The sequence below is a fragment of the Pseudophryne corroboree genome, chromosome 2, assembly GCF_028390025.1.
Source record: "Pseudophryne corroboree isolate aPseCor3 chromosome 2, aPseCor3.hap2, whole genome shotgun sequence".
NCBI lineage: Eukaryota > Metazoa > Chordata > Amphibia > Anura > Myobatrachidae > Pseudophryne > Pseudophryne corroboree.
In genome coordinates, this window is record NC_086445.1 from 118,994,516 (window position 1) to 119,012,078 (window position 17,563).

Genomic DNA, 17,563 nt, shown 5'->3' on the forward strand with positions numbered 1-17,563 from the left:
GTGTGTGTCAGAACTGGGGGCGTTGTCTCACAAAAGCCCCTATTTGATTTTTCATGAAGATAGAGCTGAACTCAAAACTCGTCAGCAATTTATTCCTAAGGTGGTGTCTGCGTTTCTTATCAACCAACCTATTGTGGTTCCGGTGCTTACTGACACCTCTGCTACCTCAAAGTCCTTGGATGTTGTGAGGGCTTTGAACATCTCTGTGAAGCGGACAGCTCGTCAAAGGAAATCTGACTTGCTGTTTGTTCTCTATGATCCCAAGAAGATTGGGTGTCATGCTTCAAAGCAGTCTTTTGCTTGCTGGATCAGGCTTACTATTCAGCATGCTTATTCATCGGCAGGATTGCCTGTTCCTAAAGTACAGGCCCACTCTTCTAGGTTGGTGGGTTCTTCCTGGGTGGCTGCCCGGGGTGTCTCGGCCGAGCAGCTACATGGCCGGATTCGAACACGTTTGCTAAGTTCTACAAGTTCAATACTTTGGCCTCTGAGGACCTTCAGTTTGGTTAATCAGTTCTGCAGGAACCTCAGCACTCTCCCACCCGGTTTGGGAGCTTTGGTACATCCCCATGGTACTAATGTGGACCCCAGTATCCTCTAGGACGTAAGAGAAAATAGGATTTTAATTACCTACTGGTAAATCCTTTTCTCGTAGCATGTAGAGGATACTGGGCGCCCGCCCAGTGCTTCGTTTTTCCTGCTCTGTTACTTTGTTAAGTAATGTTGTTGGTTGAGCTGTTGCTGTTCCTGTTCAAGTTTGGTTAGCATGGCTTTCCTCTTGTTTGTGTGTGCTGGTTCGAATCTCACCCCTGTTCTGTTACATCCTTCCTCAGGATATGTCCGTCTCCTCGGGCACAGTTTCTAGACTGAGTCTGGTTGGAGGGGCATAGAGGGAGGAGCCAGTTTACACTATTGATTTCTTAAAGTGGACCACAGGATCCTCTACCCACTACGAGAAAATGATATACCAGTAGGTAATTAAAATCCTATTTTATACTCCCTTCAACCGCACCAAGTCAGTTTTTCTGCCACCCTGATACGTATTTCAGTGTCCTCTGCTATTGCAGCTATGTTTATATACCCTGTACTTGTCTTATGTTGTCTTGAACTGTAAGTCACTGTTTTCTTATTTATGTACTCTGTAACTGGGTGTTGTGGATCCCCTGTGGCACCATATAAAAGATAATAATAATAATAATAATAATAATAATAATCACAATCCTATTTTACCTTTTGCTGTAGATGCCTCAAAGCAGCAGAAGCAATTTTGTCCCAAAGACATGGTAAGAAATGTTTCTGAATCCTTTTATCTGTTTTTTTTTTAAACATATGTTTATTTGGGTTTTTTCAGCTTTTCAAACATGTAACATCAGACAAATACAATGGACATACGAAAGGACATTGTAGACCATGGAAAATTTGATAATCATCTATGCGATAATGTTAGAAATTGGTAAAGTAGGATCTTGTACTTCGGAGCAATAAGGATGGACATCAACATTATAAGGTTGTGAAGAACATATACTTGTACATTCCATATCCGAAGTATCAAAAACGAATCATTCTAGGCGAATCCAAGGGAGGCAAGTTACAACTTTAACATTAGAAATTTGAACATTTTCGCCTTAGACCTACCCAGATAAAAGACTAACTAGAGTATGCAAGGTCCCCTATGAAATGCTATGTCGTTCCAAAAAGACGCAGTTACTTGTCCTTTCAAACCAATTCCTTATAATAGGTCTATCAAGGGGAAGACACAAGACACAATACAAAACAGTGAGAGTAAGGGAAGGTGGGAGAGGAGAGCGATAGATCAGGGAAAGGAGGGGTGAAGCAGTTGGAGGTTGTAGGAGGGAGCAGGGATGGATATCGGAGCCAGGCCGTACAACGCCTAGAGCGATCTGAAAATATAATATAGTATAGTAGGGCAAAATTGGATAGCTATCGATCAAAGAGTGCGCTGATCAAATATCTTCAATATCTGGGAGCGTTCTTCCATTGTGCGGGTATTAATATATGGGTTCCATTTTTTCGTAAAGCATTTAGCCCTCAATTGGACATTGGGATATAAAGAGTATCTGTCATAATACATCATTTTATTTAGTAAGGAATGTACTTCTGCCATTGAGGGGGCTGATCTAGAGATCCAGGAGTTTAAGATCACTTTTTTAGCAATAGTTACCAATATTGTGAGAAAGGGGATAAGGTGTTTGTCCCAAACCGCTAGGGTCCATGAGTCAAAATTGGCAAACAACATTGGAATTGGGTCAAAGGGTATGTTTATAGAAAAAGAGGAGTTTATAAAGTTCCTCAATTTGTGCCAAAATCTTTTTACATGACCGCAGTCCCAGAAGTTGTGGAACAAAGAGGCTGAGGAAGAGTGGCATTTAGGACAAGACCCATCTTCCTCTCGAACAAAGTGACTACGCTGTTGTTGAGATATATATGCCCTATATAGTGTTTTCACGTGTATTTCTTGTAGGGATGCTGTATGTAGAATTTTCAATGTTTTGTGGTAGTATTTGAATAGTAAAGATTCTGGTAAACACATAGACAGGTCTCTTCCCCACACCCGCGCCACCGACTCCCACACCGCCTGTTTAGCAGGGGATATCAATTTTTGATAAATTAATCTCGTTTTGTATTTGTCTTTCAAGAACAAAGTTGCCACTTGGGCGATAAGATCCGGGGTCCCCGACTGCAGCATGATAGGGGGAAGAGACCCGATGTAGTGCTGGAGTTGGAGATATGGAAAATAGTAGATATCTGTAACCCCATATGTTTCTTTCATGAAAGAGAAAGAGATAAATTTCCCACCTGGATCAAAAACTTGAGATGTGCTACGTAGTCCCTTCAATTTAAGTCTGTAAAAAAGTGTATCTTGTATCCCCGGTAGAAACAAAGGATTGCCCCACAGAGGTATCCATTTTGAGTTTTGAGGGGATTTTCCTAATTTTTTGTTGACAGCCCACCAAGCATTGTACGTGTCTCTGAATAGTATATTCGTATAAATCGCTGCGGGTAAGTTTGCTTTATTAGTGTGTAAGAGTGCCCCTGGGGCATAAGGGAAAAACAAAGCACAATCTAGGTCATAAGAAGTGTATTTGCTTGTTTCAAGTAACCAGTCATATATATAGCGGAACATTAGGGCCCGGGAATATTGAAGAATGTCAGGGAAGCCCCATCCTCCCTCTGGTTTAGATAATTGAAGTTTTTGTCTAGAAATGCGTGGTTTTTTATGTCTCCAAATAAAAGATTGGAAAATCGAATACAACTCTCCAATGTCATGTAAAGTGAGTCTAATAGGCAACATTTGCATAGAGTATGTGAGTTTTGGCAACAAGATTGTTTTTACTACTTCTAGTCTGCCGAGTAGTGATAAAGGAAGATTGCACCAATTCTCTAAAATCTTAGCGAAATGTGTGATGGTTGGGGAGTAATTGAGTTTATAGAGGAGCGTTAAATCTTTTGGGATTAAGACGCCTAAATATTTGATGTGGGATTGCATGATTTTAATAGAGGATAAGGAAGTGTCATTAGCGAAAGAGGGGGAGGGGCCTTTAAGCATAAGAAGTTCAGATTTGTCTATATTAATTTTGTATCCCGAGAAAGAGCTGAATTTTTGAATAATTTTAAAGACCTGGGGGATAGAGGTTTCAGGATCAGAAAGAAAAAGAAGCATGTCGTCTGCAAAAAGAGATAAACGTAAGTCCAGGGAGCCGATAGAAATACCGGAGAACAAAGGAGATTGTCTCAAGGCTATCGCCAGTGGCTCCAGCGCCAAAACAAATAATAGAGGGGATAGGGGGCATCCCTGTCTGGTGCCCCTCTTGATCGGAAAGTGAGATGATAAATTTCCATTACAGATCAGCTGGGAGGAAGAATCAGAGTACAAAGTTTGCAGAATTTTTATAAACTGATGTGGGAAACCAAAGCGATTTAGGGAGTCATAGAGATGGTCCCAGTGCACCATGTCAAAAGCCTTTTCGGCATCTAGCGATAATATGGCTTTTGATATCTTAGACCTGGGGCACTGGGAGTCGCTCACCACCGCCAGAACCCGTCGAATATTTGTTACCGGGTTTCGAGCACATACAAATCCTGTCTGGTCAGAGTGTATCACACGGGGTAAAATCACTTTAAGTCTGTTAGCTAGAATTTTGGTCAGTATCTTGTAGTCGATATTGAGGAGGGAAATTGGCCTGTAAGAGCCAGGGTTAGAGAGATCCCGCCCAGGTTTTGGGAGAAGTCTCAGAACTGCTGAGTTGAAGTACTTCGGAAGCGAGCCCGACTCCATGATAGTGTTGAAGACAGAGGCTAGAGTTGGGGCCATTAGTGGGCCAAGGAGTTTGTAATAATCAGGAGTGAGGCCATCTGGACCTGGAGCTTTACCTGAGGTTAGTCCCGCTATAGCTTCAACTACCTCAATCTCAGATATTGGTGTTATCAAGGAAGCCCCCTGGGACCCCTCAATTTGTGGGACGGGGAGCGCCTCCCAAAAGGAGGAAGCATCAGCCTGGAGAGGAGTTGGGGATGAGTACAGGGATGTGTAAAAGTTTTGCAGTACTTGTGTGGTCTGGTCATTGTTGGTTGACAATGATCCGTCTAACTTTTTCAGAGGGTATATAGAGGATGAGGGACGCTGACCCTTAAGGAGGTTTGACAGTGTCTTACTAGGTTTATTCCCAAACTTGTAGAACCGATAACCCGACTTAAAAGAGTAATTTGTTTCCAATTTAGTGAGGAGGGCATCAAATATAGTTTTTGCTGATGAGTATTTCAATTTTGTAGTCGGGGAGGGGAGTGATTTAAAGTTATTGAAGGCGTTTGTTAAGGCAAGTTGTGCAGAAACATAGTCCTTTAGCAGAGCTTTCCTCGATGAGGATGAGAGAGCAATCATAGTGCCTCTTATGACTGCTTTTGATGCCTGCCAAAACAAAGGCGGATTAGTGGATTGCATTTCAGCATTATGTACCCCATATTCAATCCAACTATCCCTGACTTTTTGTCTAAAATCAGATGAAGTAGCAAGAGCAGGGGGGCAACGCCAAGAGATAAAGTTTCTCTGGAAGGGTTTCAGTTGTAGTTCCACCCATATCACCGCATGGTCTGAAAGGGATATAGGTTCAATTTCAGATCGGACTACTTTAGATAGTAGAAATTCTGACATTAAGATATAATCTATACGCGACATAGTGCCTCTCGCAGCTGACAGGCAGGTGAAGTCACGGTCAGTCGGATGCATAACCCTCCAAATATCCAGCAATTGGAGTTTTTTGGCTAGGGAAGGTATACCAAATTTGGGTGGGTTGCCGCCATGCTCTTTCGGGAATTGTTTATCTAGAAATTTTGAGGAAATAACATTCCAGTCCCCACAAAGCATAATAGGGGAGTCCGCAAAAGGAGTCAATTTAGTCATTATTAATTGAAAGAAATGTTTGTTGTATACATTAGGGGCATAGATATTACAGAGGGTATAAGGTTGGTCATTGTATTTGATGTGGCATATCACCCATCTGCCCTCCACATCCGCGGAGAGGGAAACAACTTCGTCAGAGTTGTTTCTTTTGGCTAGAATCACCACCCCTCTAGATTTTTTGGAATATGAAGCGGCTGCTAGTACCCTCCATCCCAACATATTTAGTCTCTGGACATCTGGGGGGAGAAGATGAGATTCTTGTAAAAACACAATATCTAGGTGCAACTTTTGCAGATATAACAGAACTTTTTTCCGTTTTTGTGGGGAGTTCATGCCTCCCACATTCCAGCTTCCCACTTTAAGGGATGACATTAGCACAAAGATGGAGAAGCAGATATAATGGCCATTGAGTGAGCATGGCCCCGACACCCATCAGGAGGGGGGGAGGAAGAAAGAACGAGGACAAGACAATAGGACAGACATAGAAAACCACATACAACAAAAAACAAGCATATTTCGCAAACTGACATTCCGGATAGGGAATCCCAATAAAGGCTAAGTGCATTATTAACAGGGAGAGCAACCGGTAGCCACCCAATAGAGACAGGACATAGCAGCTTGATCGCCGCCGAACCCACCCCCGGGAATAACTATAGTCTAATATCTCTCTCAAGAGAGCGTTGAGTAGACAAAGGGATATAAATTTGGATGTAGGGGTATATAGTGTAGCATAGAAGCAAGGACAGGAAGGTATGTTAGAGGAATGATTATTGGAGGATAATAGATGGAAATCTGGAACAATCCCCATCCATTTGGCTTAATGGTAGAACTCCAGAAGAGCTGTATCTCTGGTGTTAGTATACAGGGGTTCAGAGAGAAATAATGAGGGAGAGGAGAACAGGGAAGAAAAGAAGAAGAGAAGGGTACGGAGATCTTCAACAGCTCGTGTGCTATTATATTGTATATATGGTAGCATGATAGAACATGTTAGAATATTGTGCGTAATAAGAAACCTACTATATTCTATATATGGCAACATGGGAGAACAAGTTAGAGAGTTATGCCCCTATATCTGTGGTAGCGTAATAAGAAACCTAAAAAGAAACACTTTTAAAATTAAGTAATCAGTAGCATGAGACAGTGGACCGCTCCACAGGGATACAGCAAAACATAGCTGCAGGGATTAATGAAAAAGGTGATTGTAGAGCAGGCCACAGCCACGCGCTCTAGGACAAGAAAGCAATCTTTTGTTTCCTGGTGGGGTCAGTCGCATCGAACTGGATCTTCAGATTGTAGTTGGAGATAGGCTTCAGCGTCGCGTACAGACAGAAAGTCTTTAAAGGAATCATCTTTGTAGATGCGCAGCCGCGCCGGGTATAACAGTGCAAATTTCTGATTGATCTGAATCAGTTTAGAGCATAAAGGAGAAAACTCTTTCCTGGCTTTAGTGAGTTCTGCAGAATAGTCCTGAAAAATTAGTAAGGAATGGCCTTCCCAGGATAATTTGCGATGTTTGCGGGATGCATGCCATAAGATTTCTTTGTGTAGAAAGTTCAGTACTTTAAAAATCACAGCTCGGGGTCTACCGCCATCTTGTGGTCGATACGGGCCAAGGCGGTGAGCCCTCTCAATAACTATGTCTGAACATTCAGATTTAACTTGTAAGAGTGCCGGTAAAGTGTCCCGCACAAACAGCAGTAGATCGGACCCTTTCACTGTCTCCGGCAGGCCTATAATTCTTAGATTCTGCCTTCTGGCCCTGTTCTCCAGTTCATCTGTTTTATTATGAAGGTTGTAGCAAGCTTTCGTATTCAGACTAACTGCTTTTTTCAGATTGGCTATATCTGCAAAGCATTCCCCTAATCGATGCTCAGTTACTGAGAGTCTTTGAGAGAATTGAGCCAACTGCTTGTTAATGTCTGCTGTTTGCTCTTTCAGCAGGGGGCCGACAGTCTCTTTAATTGCTTGTACAATGTCAGAGTATGTGACTGCGGCCGCTGGGGCCTGTATTCCCGCCATTGTGTGCGGGGGACTGACACTCTCTGAAGGATCTTGAGAGGGAGGGGGAGAGGGAGTCTTGCTCCAGGCAGCCTGTGGTGGAGAGCTTGGGGGAGCTAGGAGTGGATGCTGGGACTGCAAGGTATGAGACGACTCACCTCCCGACCTGGCCGCCGCCGCCGCCGCCATTTTAGGTGCTGTGCGGTTCTGCTCCTTGTCCTTGCGGGCCTTGCTGCGCGACATCAGAGGTCGGAAATATCGTTCCATACACCGGGGGAGCCGTTCCGGGTGTGTGGGGGACCAGCGGACCGGCTGCGGGAGGCTCAAGAGCCGTTACGAGGGCTCTAATTAGCGGGTGGCAGCGGAGCTCTGAATTCAGCTGCTGCTCATGCGGCCGCCGGAACCGGAAGTCCTCCCTTTTATCTGTTATCCTCAAAGTCTCTGAATGAACATAAAGATGGAACCAGGGATAGAGAGATATTTACTGTAAAAGTGGCTTTTAAAGAGTGGTGACCCTTTTACAGAAAGCTTGTTCGCTTTACTGTCTGCAGAGACTACAAAATCCTTCATTGCTCCAGTTTGAAATTTCATCCACCAGAGTGTTTTTTTTTTTTTTTTTTAAAGAAGTTATTCTGTCACAGTTTGTTTTGGCCTTATCTCAGAGGTTCTCAAACGCGGTCCTCAAGGCACCCTAACGGTCCAGGTTTAAGGTATATCCATGGCTCAGCACAGATTACTAATTAAGTCACCTGTGGCCAAGCATGGATAAACTTAAAACCTGGACCGTTGAGTGCCTTGAGGACCGCGTTTGAGAATCTCTGCCATATCTGCATACTTCTAACAAGAGCTAACACGATGATATGTATTCTCTATTGCATAGGTTCTTAAACTCGGTCCACAGGACCCCAAACAGTCAATGTTTTCCAGGTAACCCAGCAGGTGCACAGGTGTATTTATTACTCGCGGACACATTTTAAAAGGTCCACAGGTGGAGCAACACTACTCTCAAACGTGATCCTCAAGGCACCCCAACGGTCCAGGTTTTAAGTTTATCCATGCTTGGCCACATGTGACTTAATTATCACCTCAGTCAATTTGATTTAACCATCTGTGCTGAGCCTAAGACCAGGACAATTGGGGCGCCTTGAGTACCACGTTTGAGAACCTCTGCACTACTCTACTGGATCACAGTATAGGTAGGCTTACCATACCATCCCTTTAAACTGGGACACCCATAAATCACACAGGTTCTGTGGCTGGCTTAATTCAAGCCAGCATTTCACCTGGTTTTAATCAGCCATAGAGCCTGTGTAATTCATGAGTGTCTTGATTTAAAGGGATAGTATGGTAAGCCTAAGTATAGGCAAATGCAGAGGTTCCCAAATGCTGTCCTCAAGGCACTGTAACAGTCCCGGTTTTAAGTATATCCATGCTTGGCCACAGGCGATTTCATTAGTACCTTAGTCAGTTTGATTTAACCATCTGTGCTGAGCCATGGATAGCCTTAGAATCTGGACTGTTATGGTGCTTTGCAGACTGAATTTGGAAACCACTGGGCAAATGAATGTCTCACATAAAAATCCTAATCATTTCAAAGGAAGGTCAATATAATGTTTTAACAGCAAGTAATCTAAAAGTCAGTAAAACTCTGGAATTAGTCGGCAACATTAATGGTGCCCACTATCCAACACATAGCACAACATTATGTGGCATCCTGTTCCACTTGTGCCAGGAATAAAATTCCTCATGCTCATCCAGCTGGTCCTGGGAGATCTGCTTCTGTGGACTTTATATCAGAGTTACCTCCATCCCCTCACTATACCATGCTACGAGTTGTGGACAGACATGGGTGGTTGATAGACTGTTAAAAGGTCGACAGTCAATAGATCGACAGGGTCAAAAGATCCACATGAAAAAGGTTGACATGTTAGGTTACGTTATAGATCTTTTTCATGTTTTTACAACTTTTGCTGCATTTACTATCCATGCCACAAACTACTACCTGTAGTAACCTTGTGGTGTGCGCAGCAGAGTGAGCCACCAACCCTGCAAGGAGACGCATTTCACAAATTTGAGTGAAATATGTTTAAAAACACAAAATAACATAAAAAAATCTACTTTTTTGTGTCGACCCTTATAATGTCTGTCTTCTGTATCACACCCGGACAGACTTACTTATAAACAAAGTAAGTGTGTTCCTCTAAATAGTTTCCCTTCCCTCACAGCTCAGGTCTTTGTCAGGGGGATATATCTGATCAATGTGTTAAGTTTACTGCACAGTTCTTAAAATATGCACGTGCCGCCCGCCTCTTGGACGCCGTACATCCGGTCCGTGACGTCATCCCACTGGGTAGATCCTCTTCCGCCACACTGCTATTTACAGTAAGAACATTGCACTTGTATTTTTTCCAGCACCTTGAAAAAAAAGACCGTTTTAGTCTTGAAACGTCGATATTAAAGCTAACATCATTTTCTGACATAAGTCTGTGGAGTGCCACCATTTCCTATGTAGGTAGGAACTATGAGAATATATTTGTATGTTGCTGAATGCGGCACTCAGACAGGATTTCCACAAGCACAATATAGATTTTTCAATGTGGAAATCCTGGTTGAGAGCCGCCTTTAGCAACCTGTATTTGTGTCAATTTGTTTTGATCCCCGGGAGGGCACCCAGGTAATACCATTATGTTGTGGGGAGTGCCGGTCTATAGCTCTCTCTCTCTCTCTCTCTCTATATATATATATATATATATATATCCCGCACCCCTCACAATCCCGACAGTCGGAATGCCAAATAGCAGGGACTATTCCCACTTGTGGGTGTACTTGCCACCAAGCCCACAAGTGGTACAGTTGTACTCGCCCCCCCACCAGGCATCTAAATGCCGGGATCCCACCGCCATATGGTGACCGGCGGTCCCGATACCAACTATTATTTATATATGTGTTGTATGTGCTGCACACGGCGGCTACTAGTTGGTGGTCATAGTTATGTGCCTCAACTGTGTGTGTGTGTGTTTGTGTGTATATATATATACATATATATGTATGGTGCAAGTTGCGCTAACCCTTATATTCATAGAACTCAGGTGCTTTAAAAACAAATAAGTAAATAAATAAATAGTCCCTAGCTAAAAACTAGTCAGACATATAAACACTCCAAAAACATATGCGGTGGCAGCAGCCAGATTTCAAAATAGTCCAATTTCCAGTGAAACAAAGTAGTAAATCGTGTTAAGTGGTAAATCGGCTGCGCCTTCAGTGTTCTAAAGTGAAATATCAAAGTGTCCTCAAATAGTAACTTAATATGCGTACCAGGCACACAAGGAATGTTTCCTTTTCAAAGGTTTCTTTACATCAACTGTCTTCCTCCTTATTCACCTCCTCCTCTCATATCCGCACGGATATCAGCATGATATTCCACACGTGTGGGAAATGGAAGACAGTGGATCAATAAAGTGCACACACATTTAATAAAACAATTTAACATAAAAAATGGACTTGTACAATTTGATAATAGTATAAATGCTTATCTGTAAATCGTACAGGAGAGCGGAGAACCAGAGATCGTCAATGCATTTCGTCCTGTTTTAGGTGCTGGGACTTCCTCAGGGGGATCTAATACCCCTGAGGAAGTCCCAGCACGTAAAACGGGACGAAACGCGTTGGTCGATCTCTGGTTCTCAGCTCTCCTGTATGACTTACAGATAAGCATTTATACTATTATCAAATTGTACGAGTCCATTTTTTATGTTAAATTGTTTTGTTAAATGTGTAAAAACGAAATTACACTATCAGAGTCTTTTTCCCTCTGGGAGCACTTTTTGGTTTTAAGGTATTCTGGTTTGAAGGATGATTTTGAGAGCTCCATCCGGCTACATTGTACCTTAAAAACCTGAGTGCTACATTGATACTTTAATTTGTTTGGTGCTGCACCTTCATTATTGGTAAACAAGCACATTACCAGAAGGATGTTGTTTAAGAATCATTTCCGCACAATATAGCACTATAGCACTTTATTGCACGTTTTTTCTGCACTTGTTTGCACATTAAGCACAGTGTAACTTTATCCCTATCTATGCACTTTATTGATCCACTATCTTCCATTTCCCACACGTGTGGAATATCATGCTGATATCCGGGTGGATATGAGAGTAGGAGGTGAATAAGGAGGAAGACAGTTGATGTAAAGAAACCTTTGAAAAGCAAACATTCCTTGTGTGTCTGGTACGCATATTAAGTTACTATTTGAGGACACTTTGATATGTCACTTTAGAACAATGAAGGCGCAGCCGATTTACCACTTAACACGATATATATATAGATAGATAGATAGATAGAATTTCCTTTTTGTATGCTGCATTAACTAATGAAGGTCCTGGCAGACATAACAAGCTCTTTTGTAGCACACAAAATGGCCTGAAACAAGTCTAGGAAGTAGTGCAGCAATAGTAAACCAAAGTACAAACGCTGCAACAAAGCCAACATATTTACATGGTTTCAACAGACTTTTAGAATTCTACAGCCAATGATACATATCCACCAATGGAAAGGGGCTAGTATCCACTGATGAATATATCTGACATGGGCACCCCAAATCAGTTGTAAGAAATAATAGCTGCCATAAAATGATGCCCCTTGGTCGAGACCCCATGACCAGATGGCATTCTGATGCCCTTATAGTATTAACATCAGCCTAGCAAATAGGAATACTGTGGAGCTCAATAGCTAAAGCCTGAATCATGTACCTAAGAAAGGAAAAGATGCAAAAAAAGGTATAAATCATCTCACAGACATCCCTGCTAAATAATAGTGATAAACTAGCTTAAATCCTAGATGTGATTGCACAAAGTCATTGCTATTGTTATTCATAAGACTCAAACCAAATTCATGCCAGGAAATCCATCTCCATAAATAGGTATCTGCAGCTGGCCCAGCTAATGCAGGATGATGGATAATGGGGTCTCTAGCTACACAAACATACATTGATCCTATTGAGTTGGCCTTTGTACTGTGAGTTATGGTAACATTTGTCTTCATCAGCTGAATGCTGTAGCAGCAACCTCAAGTCAGTATATAAATGGGATGGTGTCGTCTCTTCAGGATAAAATGAGGGACCTCAGTAGGGACAGGGAGAGCGGGTCGGGACCTCGATAGGGACAGGGAGAGCGGGTCGGGACCTCGATAGGGACAGGGAGAGCGGGTCGGGACCTCGATAGGGACAGGGAGAGCGGGTCGGGACCTCGATAGGGACAGGGAGAACGGGTCGGTATCTGGTTGACAGACAGTGTCTAGTTAGACAGTCAATAGATAGACACCATATGTTTGACAGACATTAGGTCAACATGGTCAAAAGGTCGACATGAAAAAGGTAGACTACAAAAGGTTGACATGGTCAAAAGGTCAACAATAACACACCGAGAGCTAGTCCGCACAAGGCCCCTCCTTGGAATAGAGAATTGCCACAAGGGCATAGACTGTTAACTTAGACAATGAGGTTGATGATAACACATAACCAAATACCTCAAGAATGAATTAAATATAAATTATTATCAAGATTGCGAGAGGGTTGGTGTTGCTCCCCAGAGTCAGACACAATAGCACACACACACACACACACACACACACACACACACACACACACACACACACACACACACACACACACACGAGAAAAAGAAGACTCTATTACGGGGGCACTCAAAATTAATTACTTCAAAGGCAAATTGGACCAGACAACTAAAATAGAGTATATTAAACAGGGACGTGCAGTCAGGGGAGGCAGTGCCTCCCCTGTGATGAATTATTAAAATAATACAAAGTAGATACTTATGACACATATTCTGTGTCATAAGCATCTTCTTTATTCTATTCTAATAATTTCTCTAACGTCCTAGTGGATGCTGGGGACTCCGTAAGGACCATGGGGAATAGACGGGCTCCGCAGGAGACAGGGCACTTTAAGAAAGAATTTGGATACTGGTGTGCTCTGGCTCCTCCCTCTATGTCCCTCCTCCAGACCTCAGTTAGAATCTGTGCCCGGACGAGTTGGGTGCTACTTAGTGAGCTCTCCTGAGCTTGCTAAAAAGAAAGTATTTTGTTAGGTTTTTTATTTTCAGAGAGATCTGCTGGCAACAGGCTCTCTGCTACGTGGGACTGAGGGGAGAGAAGCAGCCCTACTCACTGAAGATAGGTCCTGCTTCTTAGGCTACTGGACACCATTAGCTCCAGAGGGATCGTACACAGGATCGCACCCTTGGTCGTCCGATCCCGGAGCCGCACCGCCGTCCCTCTCGCGGAGCCAGAAGACAGAAGCCGGTGACAGAAGCAAGAAGACTTCGAAATCGGCGGCAGAAGACTCCAGTCTTCATATGAGGTAGCGCACAGCACTGCAGCTGTGCGCCATTGCTCCCACACTAAACCCACATACTCCGGTCACTGTAGGGTGAAGGGCGCAGGGGGGGGGGGGGGGGCGCCCTGGGCAGCAATTAGAGACCTCTTTGGCAAAAGTTTGCATAATATACAGTTGGGCACTGTATATATGTATGAGCCTGTACATGAAAGCGGGACAGAAACCCGCCGTCGAGGGGGCGGGGCTTCTTCCTCAGCACTCACCAGCGCCATGTTTTTTCTCCACAGCACCGCTGAGAGGAAGCTCCCCAGTCTCTCCCCTGCAGTTACACGGTAGAAGAGGGTAAAAAGAGAGGGGGGGCACATAATTAGGCGCAAAAATCAATATAAACAAACAGCAGCTACTGGGTTAACATTAAGTTACTGTGTTATTCCTGGGTTAATAGCGCTGGGGTGTGTGCTGGCATACTCTCTCTCTGTCTCTCCAAAGGGCCTTGTGGGGGAATTGTCTTCAGATGAGCATTCCCTGAGTATGTGGTGTGTCGGTACGTGTGTGTCGACATGTCTGAGGTAAAAGGCTCCCCTAAGGAGGAGATGGAGCAATATGTGTGTGAGAGGGTGTCTCCGTCGACAACGCCGACACCTGTTTGGATATGTGTAATTAAGTGCTAAGGTGAATTTATTGCACAAAAGATTAGAGAACAGACAGAAAATCAACCCATGTCTGTCCCTATGTCGCAGAGACCTTTAGAGTCTCTCAATGCTCACTATCCAAAATAATAGACACTGATATCGACACGGAGTTTGACTCCAGTGTCGACTACGATAATGCAAAGTTACAGCCAAAATGGCAGAAAAGTATTCAATATATGATTATTGTAATAAAAGATGATTTGCATATCACTGATGACTCATCTGTCCCTGACACAAGGGTACACATGTTTAAGGGGAAGAAAGCTGAGGTAAATTTCCCTCCTCTCATGAAGAAAAAGAGCGGGAATCTCCAGACAAGAGACTGCAGTTTCCCACAAAGAATTCTCAGGCAGTATCCTTTCCCCACTAGGGCCAGGATAGGATGGGAATCTTCCCCTAGGGTGTCACGTTTGCCCAAAAGGTAGCCCTGACATAACAGCTATTCTCAGGGATCCTGCAGATAGCGTGCACATTCTGGTACACTACTCAGACCGGCGATTGTGTCGGCATGGGTTTATAGCGCTGTGGCAGCGTGGACAGGTACCTTATCAGCAGAGATTGAGACCCTAGTATGTATATAGATATTAGTGATAAGCGGGTTCGGTTTCCGAGTAACCGAACCCACCCGAGCTTTACCTTTTTTACACGGGTCCGAGCTGACTCGGATCCTCCCGCCTTGCTCGGCTAACCCGAGCGCGCCCGAACGTCATCATCCCGCTGTCGGATTCTCGCGAGATTCGGATTCTATATAAGCAGCCGCGCGTCGCCGCCATTTTCCACACGTGCATTGAGATTGATAGGGAGAGGACGTGGCTGGCGTCCTCTCCGTTTATATACTAGTTATATACTACACAGTTGATCTGATTGCTTAGCTTATTGTGGGGAGGATTGGGGAGCAGCTGTTAGGAGGAGTACAGTGCAGAGTTTTGCTAATAGTGACCACCAGTTTTTTATCCGTTCTCTGCCTGAAAAAAACGCTCCATACCATATCTGTGCTCAGTGTGCAGTGCTGCATGATATATCTGTGCTGAATGCTCACACTGCTTAATTGTGGGGACTGGGGAGCAGCTATAGCAGGAGTACAGTGCACAGTTTTGGTGACAGTGACCACCAGTATACGTTTGTCTGCCTGAAAAACACTCCTGTGGTGTCTTTTTTTTAATACTATAAACACAGTCTGCTGACAGTGTCCACCAGGTCCATTATACTGTATATAGCAGTACGGTAGGCCACTGCTGTACCTACCTCTGTGTCGTCACTCGTCGTCCATAAGTATACTAGTATCCATCCATCTACATTGTATACCTGTGGTGTCTTTTTTTTTATACTATAAACGCAATCTGCTGACAGTGTCCACCAGGTCCATTATACTGTATATAGCAGTACGGTAGGCCACTGCTGTACCTACCTCTGTGTCGTCACTCGTCGTCCATAAGTATACTAGTATCCATCCATCTACATTGTATACCTGTGGTGTCTTTTTTTTATACTATAAACGCAATCTGCTGACAGTGTCCACCAGGTCCATTATACTGTATATAGCAGTACGGTAGGCCACTGCTGTACCTACCTCTGTGTCGTCACTCGTCGTCCATAAGTATACTAAGTATCCATCCATCTACATTGTATACCTGTGGTGTCTTTTTTCTTTATACTATAAACGCAGTCTGCTGACAGTGTCCACCAGGTCCATTATACTGCATATAGCAGTACAGTAGGCCACTGCTGTACCTACCTCTGTGTCGTCACTCGTCGTCCATAAGTATACTAAGTATCCATCCATCTACATTGTATACCTGTGGTGTCTTTTTTTCTTTATACTATAAACGCAGTCTGCTGACAGTGTCCACCAGGTCCATTATACTGTATATAGCAGTACGGTAGGCCACTGCTGTACCTATCTCTGTCATCACTTGTCGTCCATAAGTATACTAAGTATCCATCCATCTACATTGTATACCTGTGGTGTCTTTTTTTCTTTATACTAAGTATAAACGCAGTCTGCTGACAGTGTCCACCAGGTCCATTATACTGTATATAGCAGTACGGTAGGCCACTGCTGTACCTACCTCTGTGTCGTCACTCGTCGTCCATAAGTATACTAAGTATCCATCCATCTACATTGTATACCTGTGGTGTCTTTTTTTCTTTATACTAAGTATAAACGCAGTCTGCTGACAGTGTCCACCAGGTCCATTATACTGTATATAGCAGTACGGTAGGCCACTGCTGTACCTACCTCTGTGTCGTCACTCGTCGTCCATAAGTATACTAAGTATCCATCCATCTACATTGTATACCTGTGGTGTCTTTTTTTCTTTATACTAAGTATAAACGCAGTCTGCTGACAGTGTCCACCAGGTCCATTATACTGTATATAGCAGTACGGTAGGCCACTGCTGTACCTACCTCTGTGTCGTCACTCGTCATCCATAAGTATACTAAGTATCCATCCATCTACATTATATACCTGTGGTGTCTTTTTTTCTTTATACTAAGTATAAACGCAGTCTGCTGACAGTGTCCACCAGGTCCATTATACTGTATATAGCAGTACGGTAGGCCACTGCTGTACCTACCTCTGTGTCGTCACTCGTCGTCCATAAGTATACTAAGTATCCATCCATCTACATTGTATACCTGTGGTGTCTTTTTTCTTTATACTATAAACGCAGTCTGCTGACAGTGTCCACCAGGTCCATTATACTGCATATAGCAGTACAGTAGGCCACTGCTGTACCTACCTCTGTGTCGTCACTCGTCGTCCATAAGTATACTAAGTATCCATCCATCTACATTGTATACCTGTGGTGTCTTTTTTTCTTTATACTATAAACGCAGTCTGCTGACAGTGTCCACCAGGTCCATTATACTGTATATAGCAGTACGGTAGGCCACTGCTGTACCTACCTCTGTGTCGTCACTCGTCGTCCATAAGTATACAAAGTATCCATCCATCTACATTGTATACCTGTGGTGTCTTTTTTTCTTTATACTAAGTATAAACGCAGTCTGCTGACAGTGTCCACCAGGTCCATTATACTGTATATAGCAGTACGGTAGGCCACTGCTGTACCTACCTCTGTGTCGTCACTCGTCGTC